The sequence below is a fragment of the Hyaena hyaena genome, unplaced genomic scaffold (assembly GCF_003009895.1).
Source record: "Hyaena hyaena isolate Hyena2069 unplaced genomic scaffold, ASM300989v1 scaffold_35, whole genome shotgun sequence".
NCBI classification, from domain to species: Eukaryota; Metazoa; Chordata; class Mammalia; order Carnivora; family Hyaenidae; genus Hyaena; species Hyaena hyaena.
The window spans coordinates 1,538,573-1,557,491 of record NW_024080667.1 but is presented as its reverse complement, the minus strand read 5'-3'; the positions used below and the strand labels follow the sequence as shown (position 1 = coordinate 1,557,491).

The 18,919-nt window shown below is 52.5% G+C and overlaps 1 protein-coding gene across 3 annotated transcripts in view; it reads right to left on the bottom strand.

Moving 5' to 3' along the window:
* TMEM51 (transmembrane protein 51) overlaps positions 1 to 7,121 on the bottom strand; it is a 55,390-nt gene extending 48,269 nt beyond the window's left edge. Inside the window, exon 1 of one of the 3 annotated variants that reach the window (XM_039228941.1) lies at positions 6,896 to 7,121. The gene's annotated coding sequence lies outside the window, so the exon portion shown is untranslated. Of the gene's footprint in view, positions 1 to 6,601; positions 6,641 to 6,895 lie in introns of those variants that run through there. The other 2 variants (XM_039228940.1, XM_039228943.1) reach the window with 2 other exon arrangements.
* Between the last annotated feature and the right edge of the window lie 11,798 nt (positions 7,122 to 18,919).

The window sequence follows — 18,919 nt, the reverse complement described above, 5'->3', positions numbered from 1 at the left end:
ACCATACATCTGAAAAGAGGTTAATATCCAAAATACGTAAAGAACCCATACAGCTCAATGACGAAAGAAACCCACCACGAATCTGATTAAAAAATGAGCAGCCTGGGGCGCCTGGGTGGCTTAGTTGGTTAAGCGTCCGACTTTCGCTTAGGTCATGATCTCACGGTTCGTGGGTTCGAGCCCCGCGTAGGGCTCTGTGCTGACTGCCAGCTCAGAGCCTGGAGCTTGTTTCAGTCAGTGACTCCCTCTCTCTCTGACCCTCCCCTGCTCACGCTGTCTCTCTCTCTGTCTCCTAGAAATAAATAAAATAAAATAAAAAATAAATAAATAAAATAAAAATAAAAAATGAGCAGCCGACCTAAGGCATTTTTCCGAAGACATCCAGATGGCCAACAGACACCCGAAAAGAGGCTCAGCATCACTCATCATCAGGAAATGCAAATCAAAACCACAATATCACCTCACACCTGTCAGAATGGCTGTCATCAAAAAGATAAGAAATAAGAAGTGTTGGCAAGGGTGGGGAGAGCAGGGAATCCTTGCACACTGTTGGTGGGAATGTAAATTGGTGCAGCCCCCGTGGAAGACGGTATGGACGTGCCTCAAAAATGAAAAATAGGGGGCGCCTGGGTGGCCAGTCCGTTAAGCATCTGACTTCGGCTCAGGTAATGATCTTGCGGTTCATGGGTTTAAGCCCCGCGTCAGGCTCTGTGCTGACAGCCAGCTCAAAGCCTGGAGCCTGTTTCAGATTCTGTCTCCCTCGCTCTCTGACCCTCCCCTGCTCATTGTTTTTCTCTCTCTCTCTCTCTCTCTCTCTCAGAAATAAATAAAACATTTAAAAATTAAAAAAAAAAAAGAAAAATAGAACTATCCTATGACCCAGTAATTTCACTACTGGGTGTTTCTATGAAGAAAACAGCACTGATTTGAAAAGACACATGCACCCATATATTCATTGCAGTGTTATTTACAACAGCCGAGACATAACAACAGCCTAAGTGTCCATCAATGGGTGGGTGGATAGAGAAGATGTGATGTAAATAAATACAACTCAGCCGCAAGAAAGCATGAAATCTGACCATTTGCAACAACACGCATAGACCTAGAGAGTATTATGCAAATTGAAATAAATTAGACAGAGAAAGACAAATACCACACGCTTTCACAAATACGTGGAATCTAAAAAACAAAACAAAGAAAACAAAACAACCCCCAGACTCATGGATACAGAGACCAGACTGATGGTTGTCAGAGAAGAGCTGGGGGGGGAAGGGAGGGGGAGCAAAGTGGGGGGTTGGGGGGGAGGGTGCAAAACAGATGAAGGGGATTAAGAAGTACAAAATTCCATTTCAAAATAAATAAGGTTACAAAATAAATAGGTCACCGGGGATGTAATGTACAGCATGCGGAATATAGTCAACAACATTGTACCGGGGCACATCAGACATCGGCTCGGGTTATGATCTCATGGTTCATGGGTTCGAGCCCTTTGGGCTCTGTGCTGACAGCTAGCTCAGAGCCTGGAGCCTGTTTCAGATTCTGTACCTCCCTCTCTCTCTGACCCTCCCCTGTTCACACTGTCTCTCTCTCTCTCTTAGAAATAAATAAAACATTAAAAAAATTAAAAAAAAAAAAACATTGTACTAACTTTGTCAGGTGACAGATGGTAACTAGGCTGTGTTGACCCTTTTGCAACATACACAAATGTCAAAGCCCTATGTGGTACACCTGAAACTCATACAATATTGTATGTTAACTGCACCTCAATCAAAAAAGAAACCCAATGGACTGCAGCGGCTCTGCCCAAGGTTCTTACCGTGCAGTTGGAAATATATTTATCCGGTGACTCAGCACATGTCCATATACATATACCTGACACGAAAGTCTTGCTAAAGACTTCTCATGACAGAAGCTGCGCTTTCCTCTCTAGTCTGCTTTCTTCTATTTCACTTTTAGGAAGCCAGGGGGAAATTACGAAACTGATTTTAAACCCCACTTAGTTGCTGCCCACAGTCTATAAGGCTAAGGGGTCCCCCGGAATGCTTCTAGTATTGACAGTTTATAGGGCATTAACAAAGCTGTGATCCTGTTAAGAGTCTGGGAGATGCCAGGTGAGCCTGTCCCAAAGGTTGAAGTGACCAACCTCAGTCACCTGGGCGGGTACCAAATTCTCTGCTCATGTTTGCCATTGAAATACTTGCTGTCCAAGGGGCAGGGCTGGGAGGCAAGCAAACCAAGTACAGTCCTGATTTTCCTGGGGACCCACGCTTGCCACCCCATGGCCCAATCCTGGGGAGATTCAGGGCAAGGGGTGGTAACAGCGGGGTAACCTTTGCATCACACCCATCCCGCCGGATGGCTAACCTCCTCAATTTCTACGAGGCTCCCTAAGAAGAGATTTTTACTTTGGATTTTGTAAACAGAGTTCTTTCCCAAATACCATGGCGGTGCAGAGAAATGGCCCCCTGAGATCCCACGGTGGCTAACAGTTTGCATAGCATTACAAGATTTCGATTGCTGGAGTGTTGTGACAGAGCCACCAAAGCTGGCCTCTGGGTCCCTTCCAGCCACCAGATGGTAGAAGTGTGGCGGACTGGTAGGTTAGAACCGGCGTGGGAAAACTCTCACACAGGGAAATACCTGTCATGCTGATGAACTGAAAAGCCAGGACATTAAACACAGAGCAAGCAGGCAAGCAAACAAAAAATCTGCATCAACACTGAAATACCAATAGTGGTGGCCAGCATACGGTGATGTTTTCCATCCATGTTTTCTACCACGGACATGTACTTCCTCTGCAATCCGGGGGAGAAAACAACCTTAATGCGGTACCTTACAGAGAATGGTCAGAGGAGCAGCAAAAAGCTTAATCGCCAGCTTACCCCCGGCATTACTACCGGTTTGAACAGATAGGACCTGAAAATGTCAAGGTACATGCCTCACCCCCACCCCACTGTCTTCCAGGACCCTCAGCATTTACTCCTCCTGGACATGTCACTGCGGCAGCCTCCAAAACACCCACCAGGGTGGAACATTCTCGAGAGAAAGCAGCTTCTGAAGAAGGGCTCCTCTGATTTTATTGTCTTGCCTTTTTTTTTTTTTTCTCCCTTTTCAAGAACCATCCTGGAAAGCATTCAAGCCAAAATCAGGAAACTTGGGTCATAGTCCTAGCTCTGAATTCAAGCAAGCGCCTTCCCTTCCCTGGGCCTCAGTTTCCCCATTTGTAAAAGAAACAGATTAGACTTTCTGATGGCTGAGGTCCCCTCTGGCTCCAATATCTAAGAGCCAAGCACTCAGGTTTAAGGGCTGCTAAGGCTGATAAATCTAGGGCAAGAGAGAAGAAGGAGGCTGTTGGCAGCTCAGCCCAAGTAAACAACACTGGATGGAAGGCAGGACCCATCGGCCTCCGGAGATAAGGGCTGGGGCTGAGCAGAGGGCAGAGTCAAGAATCAGTCCGAGGCCACAGCTAGTGGAGAGCTGAGCCCGGGCTGGGAGGGCTGCCTATGGCCAGGGTCTGGGGCAGTCCGGGCTGTAACAGGGAAAACCAAACAAGCAACCTGTTACTTTGGGGAGCCAGAGCTCCCTGGAGAGGCAGCCAGTGCGCCAGGGGCTCGATCCAAGAGAAGGCAAACAAAAAATGATATCAGGCCAAGCGGGCCACCTGTCCAGGGGGGAGGAGTGAGACTCTATGAAGCATTGGGCAAGACAGAGATCCTGAGAAAAACCACCAAACCTGTAGTAAACTGAGGTCTAAAATGAGTCTCTGGCTTGAATGTGGCCAGACCTCCTGGGAGAACAGAGAAGACCCTAGAGCAGTCAGGTGGGTTTCTGTCCCAGTTCTGCTGCTGACTTACTGTGTGCCCTTCTCCTCTCTGAGTTTCTTCGTCTTATTATTTATATTGAGAGAGAAAGGGCACACATGGGAGAGAGAAATGGAGGGGGGGAGAATCCCAAGCAGCGTGGAGCCCAATGCGGGGCTCGAACTCACGAACTGAACTGTGAGATCATGACCTGAGCCGAAATCAAGAGTCGGACGCTTAACCGACCGAGCCACCCAGGCATCCCTCCCCACTCTGAGTTTTATTCATCAAATGAGCATGGTCCCCTGCACCCAGGGCATTCTAGGGTCCTCCTGTGGCTGGTGAAAGGCAGAGCATAGTTCCTCTCCAAGCAGAGGATGACATCCATCCTACACGGAGGACTCTCTTAACAGAGGTCAACTATGAGAATGACCCATCCAAGCTTCACGACCAAAGTGAAAGCAAAAGCCAGGAGCCAGAAGCAGATCCTTCACCATACCCCCAATCAGAAGGCATCTGAGCTTCTGGAACTTTCCTAGCTCTTAGAGAGAAAACTCTGCTCAGTGCCTCGATTTCTACCTTAATTAGGAACCGGGAGAAGAGAGGCCCAGAGCCAAAGCCCTTCGTGCTTCAGCCTCATCCAGCCCTGGGGCTCTGTATTACTGCCAGATCCAGGGAGGGAGGGAACATTTACCAGAACCCTGACCCGATAAAACAGGGGCCCTGAAAGAGGCACGTTGCCCAGTTGCCCAGGAGACAGGCTGCTGGTTCTGCCTCCAACTTTGCTACTCCTCACACAGAAGCTCCTGGGCCTTGTGCCCCCTGGGGCCAGCAAGCAGGAAAGCCACAGCTGGAGGGGCTTGGGCCCTGCCAAGGTCCTGGCGCTCAGCCGCTCTCTCTGGTGGTAGACAGGCTGGCAGTTCGGACCCTACACCAAATCCATGAACCTCACCCTTGACCAGGGGTCACATGTCAAGACCACATGTTAATCTCTGCCTCCGCTGTGGGTCTCCACTCCAGCCCCGATTCATTGCCACTGCCTCCAGCCTGCGGGTCAGCCTCCTCCCACCCCTCCCTCCGCCCCCACCCCTACCCCAGCAACCTTCCCCAAACTCTCATGTGACTTCACACAGCCAGTTATCTTCCTCACATACCAACAGGATCAAATGGCTCCCTTGGGTCTTTCTTGTTCAGTGATCCGAACTGAGCGCCTAGAACAGTGCATGGGCCACAGAAGGCGCTCTGTCAACATCTGCTGAATGACTCCAAGACATTCACGTGCTAAAGTCCCACCTGTAATGCCCCAGCCCCCTGCGTAACCAGTCTAGCTCATTCCAGACCCTCCATTCCTTTACTTTCTCCACCTTCCCACAAACCCACAAGCCTCTGCCTGAGCACAGTGCTCTGGGCCCAGAGCAGCCCCATGACCTTCACACCTCTGGGCCTTTGCTTGTGCTGTTCCATCTACACAGACACCCTTCCTCTCTCTCCCTGGGGGACACCGATACACTGTTTAATATTCCAACATTCTTTTCCTAGCAGGACCTCCTGGCACACCACCTCCGCCTGAGTTATTTTCTTTCTCTTGTTCTCCCCTAAGCCCCAGTGACATAATTTCCTACAGAATACTTGCTATGTGCTAGGCATGAAGGTCCCGCCTAGGAGGTCATCATTCCCATAGTACAGATGAAGAAACCGAGGCTCAGTGAGGCAGGTCACACACAGCCTGCCAGTGTAGGGGCGTGACTGTGCCACCACCTCTCAGCACGCCATGTCATTTACTAGTCACTAGGCGGGGAGCTCTGAAGGCCCCTGGGCCCTGCATCCCTGGGACAGGCCTGGCCTTACTCAATCCCGAGGAGGTCCTAATCGTCCAACCCCCGGACAGGACCTCCGGCGGAACAGATGCGCCGCCAGCCTCCCCCCCTTCCTCTCTCCTCTGCCTTTCCTCCCAGGCTGGGCAGTAACTCTGGCAAGAGGGAAGTCTTTGGAGGGCAAGGGGCTCCTTCCCAATTCTATGTCTTCCTATAAACTGAGCTCAAGATCCTTGGGTGACAAGTCTTCGAAGCGTGAAAGCTGTTCACAGGTCCCAGAGCCGACCTTTCGACTGGAGAAGCTATGCTGGAAACAAACCACGCAGAGCGAAAACCAAAAGCCGGCCCCGCAGGGTGACCCCTCTCCTGCGGCTCCTCCGGGCTGACTCCGGCCCCGCCCACCCAGGCCCCGCCCCCACCCGCTCCGGCCCCGCCCCCGCCCCAGGCCCCGCCCCCTCCGGCCCCGCCCCCGCGCCGCTCCCGGAGCGCCTGGGTTCCCAGAGCCTGGACCACCCGCGCATCTGGCCACCGGCCGCACACGCTCCCCCGAGAGTATACAGGTGCCGCACGGCCGCGACCGGCCAGGGCGGGGCCAGGCGGGGCCGGGGAACCGCACGGAAGTCCAGGTTTCCTGTTCGCCCACCTCCAGGTTAAAAAGCCCGCTTTCTCTAAGGGACCATCCCTTTCGGTTAGACTCGGCGCTCCCAGGCCACGCGCCTCCCGGCTGGGCTGGACTCTCAGCACCTGCTAGGTGCCAGGCTCGAGAGCCCCGCCTCGTCCAGGAGGCTGCCATGCCCTTTTAAAAGTGAAGAAACTGCGTTTCACCCCGCTTTGCTCACGCCCGATTTCTCACCGTTCTATTTTATTTTATTTTATTTTTTGCTTCTAGTGTGCCTAAATCCCTGAAAAGCCTCGATTTCCGGAAGAGTTAGGGAAGGGAGAAGGGGCACCAATCGGGCAGTGCCAGGGTGGTGCCCGGGGACTTACGGGGCAGCTCGACTCGAAGCGCGGGTGGAAGCTGTCTCTTGGTGGAGGTCACGGATTCGAAACCTGCCAGGCGGACGGCACCTGTCCCCGCCCACGCGGGGGGGGCCCGGAGGCCCCCCCCCCCGCCGAGACCAGCGCGACGCGTCCCGCACTGTTGGGGCGCGGCTCCAGCGGGTGCGGGGTCCGAGTCCTCCCGGCCGCAGACCCGGGCCAGGAACTCCCGGACGGACGGACGGGCAAACAGACCCAGACAGCCCCCGCCTCCCTCTCCGGCCGGGCGGGGAGCCAACTCACCCGGGCGGCGGCGCAGACTCACCCGGGCGGCTGCGGGTCCAGCTCGGTCACGGTCGGACTACCGCGCCCGGGGGCTCCACGACCCCTTGGGCTGCCTCTTCCGGGGCGCTGCGATCCCAGGGCTGGGGACTCCGGGGGAGGGTCTCGGGCCGGCGCGGCGGCGGCGGCGGCGGCGGCGAGGGCGCACCGCCAGCTCCGGGACCGGGACGCGGACGCAGGAAGCGCAGCCTCGGAGCGCCGGCGTGCGGGAGGGAGGGACGGCGGGAGGCAGAGGGCGGCGCCGGCCCGGAGCGGCCTCCGGCCGGGAGAGGCGCCGCCCACCAGTCGCCCCTCCGGCCCTGCCCTCCGCGCCACCCCCAGGCCGGCGGCACCCACTTCCCCGGGTGGGCTGGGGGCGTGCTGGGCGGGCACGCTAGGCCAAGTCCTCCCCCGACCCCTGCCACTCGGAGTTGTGGGGGTGGAAGGAGGGGACGGTGACCCCCCCCACACACACACCCGGAGGCTGGTACAGTCCGGCGAACCCTCCCGCCGCACCTTTACCTGGCGGGACTCTCACCTGGCCGCCCGGCGCGCCGGCCTCTACCCTCACTTCCTGGGGAGGCTGCAGCCGCCCTCCACCCTAGGGCGTGTTCGGGGCTCTGGGGCCCGCCCGCACCGCCCTGGGCGGGTGGTTTGCGAGGTGACTGATGGGTGGAGTTAGGAAAGAAGGAAGCAGGTTTTTAAAAAGCGAGTCTGCTCCTGCCCTCCGCCCGGTCCCCTGAGCACCCCCTGCGGGGTCCCGGTCGCACAGGCCCGGGAGGAGCCCATTTCTCGAGCCCGCGCCTGCTTACGGGATGCGGACGCCCCGGCCAGAGAATCTCGCCTGCTGGGTGCTCATTCCCAGCTTTCCCTAGAACTTTCCCAGTGAAACCCTGGCTGTGGTAGTCCTGACCACCAGGTTGCAGGCGGCGGCCCAAGTTTGCTGAGAGGCCCAGAACTGGTGCCTGAGGCCTGGCTCTGGAGAGGGTAAGCCCGGACCGGTGAGGGTGCTCTTACCCGCGGCTCCGCCCCTGCCCCGCACCTGGAGAGGTTTGCCCGTGCCTCTCAGGCGCCCAAACTGATCTCAGCCAGGCCAGAAAAAACTGGATTCTGAACGTAGGGGGAGAAGGTAGCCCGCCCCCTCTCCCAATCTTAGGTTGTTTTAATTCCAAGAGAGGCCAGGCCTCGGTCCCCTTCTGGGTGAGTGTCCAATTCTTTGAAGTTCAAACCATGAGAAAAGCCAATGGGCAGCTGGCCGGGTATCAGAGAGTCTAGCTGAGGACAGAAGGCGCCTCCTACTGGGAATTGGCTGTGTCCCGGATGGAAATAAGACACCCTGGTGGAATTGCAAATCAAGTTCACTTCCAAACTGCCAAGTTCATGGGTCCACATCCTCCAAATGTGTGTATACCTATGTTGTCCCATATGGGTATTTTTTTTCCCATCGTTTTTTTAACTTGAACAGTAGCAGTTCAACAGGACCCTGGTGTCCCCAAATAGGCATTTGGGGATGTCTTGTGATTTGGGGGTGAGGAAAGCATTTAGGGAAACAGCGATGAGTCTCCATGAGTATGACAGTAACAGGTGTTCCTCACAATCTGACTATGGACCTATTGCCAGGCTGCTACTCACTTCCCAGCCCATTTAATCCTCATAACAACCTCAGGGACACTTTGGGGTTACACCCACTTTATAGAAGAGAAAGCTGAGACTCTGAGAGGTGAGGTCATCATGTGCCCAAGGTCACGCAGCTGGGGAGTATCAGGAGTTAGACCCTAGTTGGTTGGCTCCAGAGCCTGCCGTCTCTATGCTTCTGGAGAATTCCTTGTTGCGCCGCACATAATCTCTCCCTTGAGATGAGGTCCCCTGCTTCTCCTGTCTGTCCTTCAGGAAAAGAAGCCTCTCTGTCTCACTCTGCACAGTGACATAACTCCTTACAAGTTTGCCTTCTGCTCTCCTAGAGGATAGGGACCCCTGTGTCCTGCCCACTTCTCCTGGCCCCCTGCAGGTGCTTAATTAAATATCTGTTGGATGGATGAAAGCCCCAAATAGTAACCTTATTTTATTGAACGGGAAGAACTGTCTGGGTAGGCAGTACCTGTGCTAACAAGCTCCCATCGGAGAGTTGTTTTTCCATCACAAAGTTCAGACGATGAATTTGGGAAACTTCCAGCCTCCAAATGGTTGATGGGAAACAGTCCCACTTTCAGATAAGACGCAGAATCTGGCTTTCATTTCACTCTGCAAGACCGACTTTGGAGAGGCCTGGGCTGGGGAAAATCATTTCAGACAGCTGCTCCAGCTTCTACCTGCAGGCACCGAGCCTCAGTACTTTTCCAGGCCAGGCTCCAACTCCAGATCCACCCTGCTCTGCTCCAAGCCTAACTGGGCAGTTCTGTCTCAGCAAACCATCCTCAGAGCGTTCCCTTTTAGGCAGGCTCATGCTGCCTCATCTGGGGAGAGGCTGGAGAAATTCCCATCCAAAGCGGAGCCACAGGCAAAACTAGAAGTTGGCCAAGGAAGGGGAAGTTTGTTTCTCCTTGTCCCCCTACCTGTCACAGCCCTCTCCCTCTACACAGTGAGTTTCTCTGATTCTTCTCTGGTTCCCTAGGCCCTATTGAGGAGCTAGACTTAATTGACAAGGGCCCAAGATGTGTCCTTGGAGAAAGAGCCAAAGAAGTAAATCTTGAATGGTGGAATTTGTTACCCGTGACCATAACAGGCAGTGGCGAAGATGATGGATCCCATTTACTGAGCACTATGTTTCAAGAGTTCTGTAACCATTGTTCTGTATTGTTTAATCAGAACAGCCTTAGAAGGAAAACCCCTATTACACTGGTGTTTCAGGCCAGGTTAACTGAGACTCAGAGGAATTACCTACCTCGATCTGCTAACAAGTGGCAGGGCCAGGATCTGAACTGATGTACGTGCTTGATGCTAATCGCTCTGCTAGGAACTCCACGGGACAGGCAGAGCCATGGCTGCCCCAAGATGTTCATAATTGAATGCCCAGAACCTGTAAATAGTTACCTTACATGGTAAAAGGGACTTTGCAGATAGGATTCAGTAGTCAAGGCCCTTGACGTGGAGCCATTAGCCTGGAGGGATGGGTGTAGTCACAGGGGTTCTTATAAGCGAGAGGCTTGAGGGTCAGAGGAAGAGATGTAGTGGTGGAAACAGAGGGCGGAGTGATGTGGTCTGGGCGGGACTATGAGCCAAGGAATGTGGGCAGTGCGATGCTGGACAAGGTCAGCGACGGATTCTCCCCTGGGCCCTCCGGAAGGAGCACAGCTTTGCTGATGCCTTAATTTTAGCTTCCGAGACAGAGTTTGGACTTCTGACCTCTAGGACTGTAAGACAATAAACTCCCGTTGTTCTAGGCCATGAAGTTTGTGGCAGTTTGTTACAGAAGCCACAGAAAACCAAAAGGTCTTGCAAACTCACCCATGTAGACAGGCATAGACATCTACCTTTGTTCACCATCAATCTTTTCTCCTAATAGGGACCATGGTCCAGCTGGCACCATGAATTTAGGTTGAAGCTGGGATTTCATTTGTGCTGTCTTTCATTTCTGAGTCCTCTGTTGCTTATGAGCTGTGCGACCCTGGGTAGATATCTTGTCCTCTCTGAACCTCAGTTTCCTCATCTGTAAAAACAGTGATGCTAAGAGACACCTGGACGGCTCCGTCAGTTAAGCGTCTGACTTTGGTTCAGGTCATGAAGTCACAGTTGGTGAGTTCGAGCCCCACATCGGGCTCTGTGCTGACAGCTCAGAGCCTGGAGCTTGTTTCAGATTCTGTGTCTCCTCTCTCGCTGCCCCCTCCCCTGCTCACACTGTCTCTCTCTCTCTCTCTCAAAGGTAAATAAATATTAAAAAAAATTTTTTTTAAGTAGCGTTAATAATACCTACTTTGCAGGAAGCAGTGTCATCTGAACATGATCATTTGGAGCCCTAGCCTGTCCATTTCCAAACGTCCGGATTCTAAGAGGAAAAGATGCCACTCTGAGCATTCCCCTGGCCAACGTTTCTACTCTCTCTGGCTGAGTGGGTAAGATGCTAACTTAAACTGTCAGACTGTCTCTGGCTGGTGACTAGTCCTCAATCTGTCAAGAAGTAAAGCTGAAAATCGACTTAGAGGAATAGATTGTCACGTAGCACTCACACAGCTGCCGGAGAACAAGTGGTCAGGGATTTTCATTGCTGATTATTCATAACAGTGAAAATTGGTGACCAATCTGCATCCCACAGAAGAGAGCTGGATAGTGGGCTTGTGCCAGGATGCTGTGTGGATGTGAAAAAGAAGGAGAAAGCTCTACCTGACAGGGAAAAACATCCAAGCTGTATCATTCACCGAGAAGGGCAAGGCACTGAGCATGATGCTGCCACACACACGGTTTTATTTTTTAAGATGTAGACACATATATTTTATTTATGCATAGAAAGTACATGGAAGGGAGGGGGCGTCTGGCTGGCTCAGTTGGTAGAGCATGCAACTCTTGATCTTGGAGTTGTAAATTCGAGCCCTGTGTTGGGTGCAGAGGTTACTTAAGAAACAAATATTAAAAAAAAAAAAAAAAAGAAAGAAAAGAAAGAAAATGCATGGGAGGAATGAAACGAAACTCTGGTTACCCTTAGAAATTGAAAAGGTGGGGTCGCCTGGGTGGCTCAGTTGGTTGAGGGTCCGACTTCAGCTCCGGTGATGATCTCATGGTTTGTGAATTTGAGCCCCGCGTCGGGCTCTGTGCTGACAAACAGCTCAGAGCCTGGAGCCTGCTTCAGATTCTCTATCTCCTTCTCTCTCTGCCCCTCTTCTGCTAATGCCCTGTCTCTCAAAAAGAAATAAATGTTAAAAATTTTTAAGAAAAAAAAAAAGAAAGAAATTGAAAAGGGGTGTGTGTGTGTGTGTGTGTGTGTGTGTGTGATGGGGATATAAGTTTTTTTTCAATAAGAGTGTGTTAATAACATAAACTAAGAAAATTTAAAATAAAGGAGGCCAAGAGCTATGTGTTTGGTCCCCCAGGGGCACGCCCTCCTTTGCCCCAGTGCCTGCCCCCATCTGCCACTCTTTTCCTTTGCTCCATTCTGAGCAGGTGAACCCTTCTTCCCACTTCCTCTTGACGGGGTCATTTCTAAACCCTTGGGGAGCTGAGCAATGTCTCCACTGCGTGACTCTTGCCAAAGTCAGCAGTAAATCCCATGCGTACGTGTACTTGGAATGTGGCCTTCATCTGGAGGGGTTCACATTAGTCACCGGGAAGGGATGTGTGTTGCGTGCAGGCATCGCCTGTGACACCGGCCCAGCCTCTCCTTGAACCAGGTCTGCGTGGTGGGGAAACTGTGTTCATGTAGTGCCAAGAGCAATTGGGTAGTTGGATGATTGGCTTCAATGAAATCTCTGGAAAAATGTTCATATCCAACACTACGTCACTACCCGAGTTACCTGCATAACTGTGGGCGAATCACACAGCCCAGAATGGAGTACGTTCTTGAGACCCCTGAGCACTGATGGCCCCGATTCTCTCTCCTTAATCACCCATATTCTTTGGTGCCCCAATGCCTAGAAACTTCTCCGTCTCCTCTTCAGTGAGGTTCGCCCAGCTGCTTCCTAACCCACATCCCTGCCCCCAGGCCATCCCCCTGGAAGGTGTTCTGTGTCACATGGTTAGCAGCGTGACACACAGACCTGAGCCATGGTGCCCCCAGGGCCGTGGCACGGAGTCCAGACTTCTCGCCCAGGACACGAGGACTTGGTAACTGCTCAGCCTTACTCGTCGCTCCTCAGGTTCCAGGCCCCGTCACTCTCCTCTGGTCCCTTTTCTACCAGGGATGAAACCTTTCCCAGAAGCTCCCCGGGGACTTCCTTGATAACTCCCTGGCGGGGACTGGGCCACAGACTCCTTCTGAAACCCATCACCGACGAGGGCCCTCACGGCCGGTGTAGACTCTCAGGATTCACCTGGGGTCACAGGGTTGGTGCAGACACCCCGAACCAAATCAAGGCTCTGGCAAGAGGAAGAAGTGGCCAAGGCACCCGGCAGGCACCCGCAGGTGCTGGGAGGCCACCCAGTGGGCTGGTGCAAACCAGGAAGCCGGCTGCAGAGAGAGCAGGAGAGAGAAGCTTCTGGGTTGCTGTCCGCAGCCCTTCCAGCTCTCAGTGCGGGAGCAGCGTTCTTGTTTTCCAGTGGGTTTCCTTTTTGCCGTAAGCTGGTCTGAGGAGTTTCCGTTTCCCAAGAGAATCCCCTTTGAAGCTCTGGCACACAGCTGAACACGGTGCCCGAGGCCAGGCCCAGATGCCCCGATCCTCTCCCGGTTCGGTTCGCTGTCTGCATGGATAACCGACCTCCCGACACCACCAACAGCAGGCCCCCAGGGCCCGTGGAGGCTTGGATTCCAGGAAACCCATTCACTTCTCGGATAAGTCAATGACGACCACAGCAGCGGACATTTACACAGTGCTGACTGCGTGCTGGGCGCTGTCCTACACACTTGACAAGTGCCGTCTCATTAATCATCCTTGTAACCACAGGAAGAAGGTACTGTATTCTCCCGCTTTTACAGACGAGGAAACAGAGACACAGAGAGGTTAAAGTGACTTTTTCAAGCTCGCTCAGCGGGTGGGTGGTGGTGTCTGGCTGTGACCCCTGGCTGCCAGCGGTCTGTGTGTCCACACGCTTCTCCACCCTGGCTCTTGTGCTAGTGTGGCTTACGATACTCCTAGGGACTTGTGATCCAGGTTTGGGGGACAGGAGATGAGTCTGTGAGCTGAGACTCAGTTTCCCCTGGCTGAGAAGGACCTGAAGCATGACAGTGTCATCCATCCCACCCACACATACTGTTGGAGTGATATTGATGAAAACATTTTTTGTTTTTGTCTTTTGCTGTTTCAGCCAGTGGCTCTTCTTACTTCGGGGTAAGGCAGATTCAGCAGAAAAGCGGAGATAACATTTTTTTTTGAGTATCAAGAATCAAGACTTCGGGGTTATAAGAAGCTGAGCTTTGCGTTTCAAAAGTGGGAGCCCTGGGCATACATAAAGTTCATGGCATTAACAAAAGGTTTGGAGACTAAGCAAGATCCAACAGCCATTTGCCCAGAAGCAGAGAAGGTCAGGCGTCTCTGGGCTGGGGGCCCACGCAGAGGGGCAGGGGAGGGTGGAAACAGTTATGATGTAGGTCTCCACAGAGGTGAGTGGTGGCCAGAGCAGTGGCCCTGTGCCCGCTCTGACAGTGCGTGTGGGTTGGGCGGGGGGAGCCTGGGGAATGTCTGTCTCTCACCCAGTACGGCACGGGAGGGGATGGTCACATGGAGTGGCTGGCAGAGGGACTGAGACAGCCCTGCCAATGTCTCCCGCGTGCCTATGAAGAGGCCGAGAGAAGAGAGATGGAGACACTGGGTGAAGAGAGGGCTTCCAGGAGGCTTGGAGGGCACGTCTGCCACCCAGAAGATGGAAGTGAGGTCATCTCAGCAGGTTCCAGAGAAGACCAGCTTGCTGCTGGCCCTGGCCCGGGCCTCGGAACTTTGTGAGCTCCCTTCCCCCGGAAGAGAAATAGAGACACAGCCCAGAACAAGCAGTAGGGAGACTCTGACTGATTGTGATTAAGCCTCCCCCACCAAGAAGAACGGACACTTGAACTAGAAATTAAGCCTAGTTGTGAAAAACTGAAGCTATGTTTCTGGCACACTCCACGGTGTGGACTGAGTGTCCCGCCTGCTTCCCTGCTGTTCCTAAAATGGCTTTGCGCGTCCAGCTCTGCTCTCGTGCACATTTCTGCACCAGAGAAGGAGGTTAATATGGTTCTTCAAGAGAAATGGGGGAAGAGAGCCTGGAGCAGAGGTGCAATCTCCCTGTATATTCTGTATCCTCTTCCAGGAAGCCCTCCAGTCTCCATCTTCTACCACCCAAGCCGTCCCTGTCCCTCACCCCCTGCAGAAAAGCCTCCTAGTATTGATCTAGTAGGGGTGACGGTGCTTTGTACCTACTTCATAGTGACCCTCTATCAGCCCCCAACCAACAATGTAGCTGCCTTCACCATACCTGTCATGCACATAATTGTGTCTACAGGGGTGGAAGTTCAAGATTGTACTGTGCTGTCTAGGTACTTGCTGTCTTTGTCCATGATTCTTAGGACCAGAGTCTTGCAACCTTGGCACTACTGACATCTGGGCGGGATAAATCTTTATTGGGGGGGGGGGGGCTGCCCTGTGCACCGTAGGATGGTTAGCAGCTTCCCTGATCTCCACCTACTGGATGCCAGTAGCAACCTCCCTATCAAGTTTTGACAACCAAAAATGACTCCAAACATTGTCGAATGTCCTAGAGGGAGGGGAGGATCACCCCCAATGAGGAACCACTGCTTAAAACATTGCATATAGACCCCCCCCGCCCCCCACATGTGCTTTTTGCTCTAAAGTTGATGCTGGTGAAGACAGATGGCAAAATCTACCCAGAAAAATAGTGGTCTAGAAGTCAGAAGAGTTGGGGGTCAATTCTCACTTCCTATCTATGTGACCTTAAGTTATCTAACTTCTTTGAGCCTCAGTTTTCCCATATGTGTATTGGGGATGATAAATGAGGAAAGGCATGTTTTCTGCTGTATCCCTAATATCTAGAATAGTACATAGGACATAGTAAGTGCTCAATAAAAATATGTTGACTGATTGACTGAGTCTGTGTCCCGCCTCCCCTCCCAGGGCTTCTGCAGGCTGCAGATGAAAAAGTCTATGCACACTTCCATGACTGAGGGAAAGCTGAATAAGTTCTGTGAGCTGTTCCAGTGTCAGTTTCCTGGCTGTGCTAGTGTATGAAACTTACACAGGAGATTACCATGGGGACAGACTGGGTGAAGGACACACAAGACCTCCCTGTAATTTTTTTTTTTTTTTTGCAATTTCCTGTGAATCTGTTATTATTTCAAAACAAACATTTCAACCTAAATAGAATAAATACGTAGGGACAAAATGGAAATAAGAATTCCCCAAAACGGGGCACCTGGGTGGCTCAGTTGGTTAAGTGTCCAACTTCAGCTCTGGTCATGATCTCGCAGTTGGTGAGTTCAAGCCCCGCGTCGGGCTCTGTGCTGACAGCTCAGAGCCTGGAGCCTGCCTCGGATTCTGTGTCTCCCTCTCTCTGTTCCTCCCCTGCTCATGCTCTGTCTCTCTCACAAAAATAAATAAACATTAAAAAAGCACGTGCAGCATAAAAATAGTTAAATCCCCGAGATCAGTAGAGGAGGGGAGAGGGATCACTAACTCGAGCTGGCAGGAAATGGAACTGTTTCCCATGACTCAGCCTGATTTATCTCAGGAGCTCCTATTCTGCCCGGTGGCAGGAATGTTACCCTCCCCCCTCTGCTGCGGTTGCACCTGAATTCTGCAGCCTCCTGCCAAAGCCCCCAGGGGCACATCTGGAGCAGATGCCCCCCATCCCTGTTCCCAGACTGGCTGCTGAGCCTGAGGGAAGCTGGCGGGACCAATGAGTCACTACCTGGTGTCCTCGGATTCACATGGAGTCCACAGATACATGTTATTTGACCCATACGGTATTTAAAAAAATTTTTAATACTTATTTTTGAGAGCGAGAGAGAGAGAGAGGGAGAGAGGGTCAGGGGAGGGGCAGAGAGAGAGGGAGACACAGAGTCCGAAGCAGGCTCCAGACTCCGAGCTGTCAGCACAGAGCCCAGTGCGGGGCTTGAACTCATGAACCGCGAGATCATGACCGACTGAGCCGCCTAGGTGCCCCCTGACCCATATAGTATTTTAAAACATGAGTTGCCAATATTTGGAATGGGAATTTTCACATAAGATATTTGAAAGAAAAAAAAGATTTATTAAAAATAGTAAAGATTTTTATGTCTTGTAAACAACAACAACAGCAAAAGAATCTGGACGCCTGGAGCAGATCACTCTGGACACACACCCGGGCGGGGGGATGATGCTCCAGACCCCAGTGTGTGGTGGCTGCCCCTGTCCACCAGCCACGCCCCCAGGGGGTCAGCCACACTCCCCCCCTCCCCCTCCTGTGAACACCGGGCCTAGATTCGCTCATTTGCCAAATCGGCCTGGCTCACACAGACACTTGAATCGGCGACCACCACTTTTTCCTATTTCTGTGTCACTTTTGGGTCCCCGGGGCCCATTTTTCTCCTGCTCCTTGCTGGGGTGAGGAGAACATTGGGGAGCTGTCTCAGACTCGTTTGCCTAGATCTATCAATGGCCATTCAGTCCAGGGTCTTGCCGCCCTCCCTGGCCCCACACGGGAAAGGGACACAGTGGGACATAGCCCAGGACGCTCGTTCTCAGTGTTCCTTGCTTCCTTTCAGACTCTCCCTCCTCTCCTGATCTGGGAACCTTCATTTTGCTCTAAGAGGCAGGAATCCTTGCTAGTCCAGCATCTGTGACCTTCTCCCCACTTTGCCCCCTCCTCGCCCCCCCCCCCCAATCTATTTTCTCTACACAACAGTCCTTTCTGTTTCTTTGGATTTCCCAGGCTTTCAAAATCCAAAAGCCAGGATTGTTTGGTTCTCTTTTTTCACTGCGTCATCCCTTCCTGGAGGCAAAGGATAACAGCTGCCTGAATTTGGGGTGATGGAGAGGCTCTTGAAGCAGTAACAAAAACCGGGAATAAAAAACCCTGCATCTTTCTACATGCCAGGTGTCGGGCTAAGCTCTTCACAGGCGTTGTTACCTCATTTCAACCTCAAACTGGAAATGAGGCTGAGATGAAGTCTTTGTCCAAAGGCAGCAGCTAATGAGGGGGCCTAAATGAGACGGGAACTCAGAGTACACCCCCCAGTCACCCAGTTTTCCCAGAGGTATGGCCTGACTTCACCTCCAACCTTTCAGCCTCATGCACTCCTGGCAGAGGCCAGTGGGAATCCCTACCTGGGAGAAACTGAAAGGCCATTGGTCTAGATTTTCCTAAGGCCCGCCTATCCCCCGGCTGATTGGCAGAGTGGCTGTGACTGACAGGTTGCTGATCACGGGCCCAGGGAAATCTATTGACCTCCACCACCGCACACCCCACTCTAACCGCAGCATGAGAGTCCAGTCAGGACAGATCGACTCCCTGGAGAACAGAGATAAAAACGGAAGGAAAAAACAAGAGGTTGAGTCAGAAAGTTGGCAAATCCAGTTAGAGGAAAAAGTAGATGCTGGCCACTGTCAATTTGTAAGTCAGCAGCCTGTCTTGCAAGCTGGTGACATCCACCTTGCGTAGCATCTGAGCCAGGTTGGGACAGCACCACCCAGCTAACTGGCCGTCTGTTTGACCCAGAGGGAGTGAAGGGTTTTTGTTTCGTTTTGTCTTTAGTTCAATGTAATTCAAGTGTTTAAAAAAAAATTGTATGAACTGAGATTGAGATATTTTCCTGCTAGCAACTTAACCCTTTCTTTCACCTACATTGCCTCTTAGCTAACGCCAGGCACCATTCAAAATGCTGGCACTTAACTTTAGAGTTGTCCTATACGAAGTAGTCTAGCTCAGTGCTTGGGCACGTGGCTCTACAGCTGGTTACTGGGTTCAAATCCTGGCTCTGTAGTCACCCTGCAGCTCCTTGGATAAGTCAGTCTTGTGGACCCTCTGCTTCCCCATCTGTACAGTGGGGTTATAGTCCTGACCAAGTCGATGCCTTGTGCATCGATGTCAAGTGCAGCAAGTAACGCATGGCCCGTAAGGGCTGTAAAAGGAGGATCTTATTATTGAAGAAACCCCCCCAGGGCGAATGAAACTGTCCTGGGTCAGGGAGGGGTGGGGTAATAGCGTCGCTGCTCTTGAGGCTGGGGTCACTCGCAGACCTGTGGTCAGAGGGTCAAGGACATAGTCCTGCCAGTTGAACTTGACTCTCCAGTGTCTCTGCTGGCACCGGAGAAGCAGCTGTGGGACTGACCCCGTGAGCCCAAGAGGCCAGGAGGGAGGTGCCAGGCTGGGATTTTCTCTCCTGCTCATCCTTAAGGAACACTGTTGGGGCAGGAGAGCGAAGGGTGGAGAAATGAGGCCCACTCAGAGGGC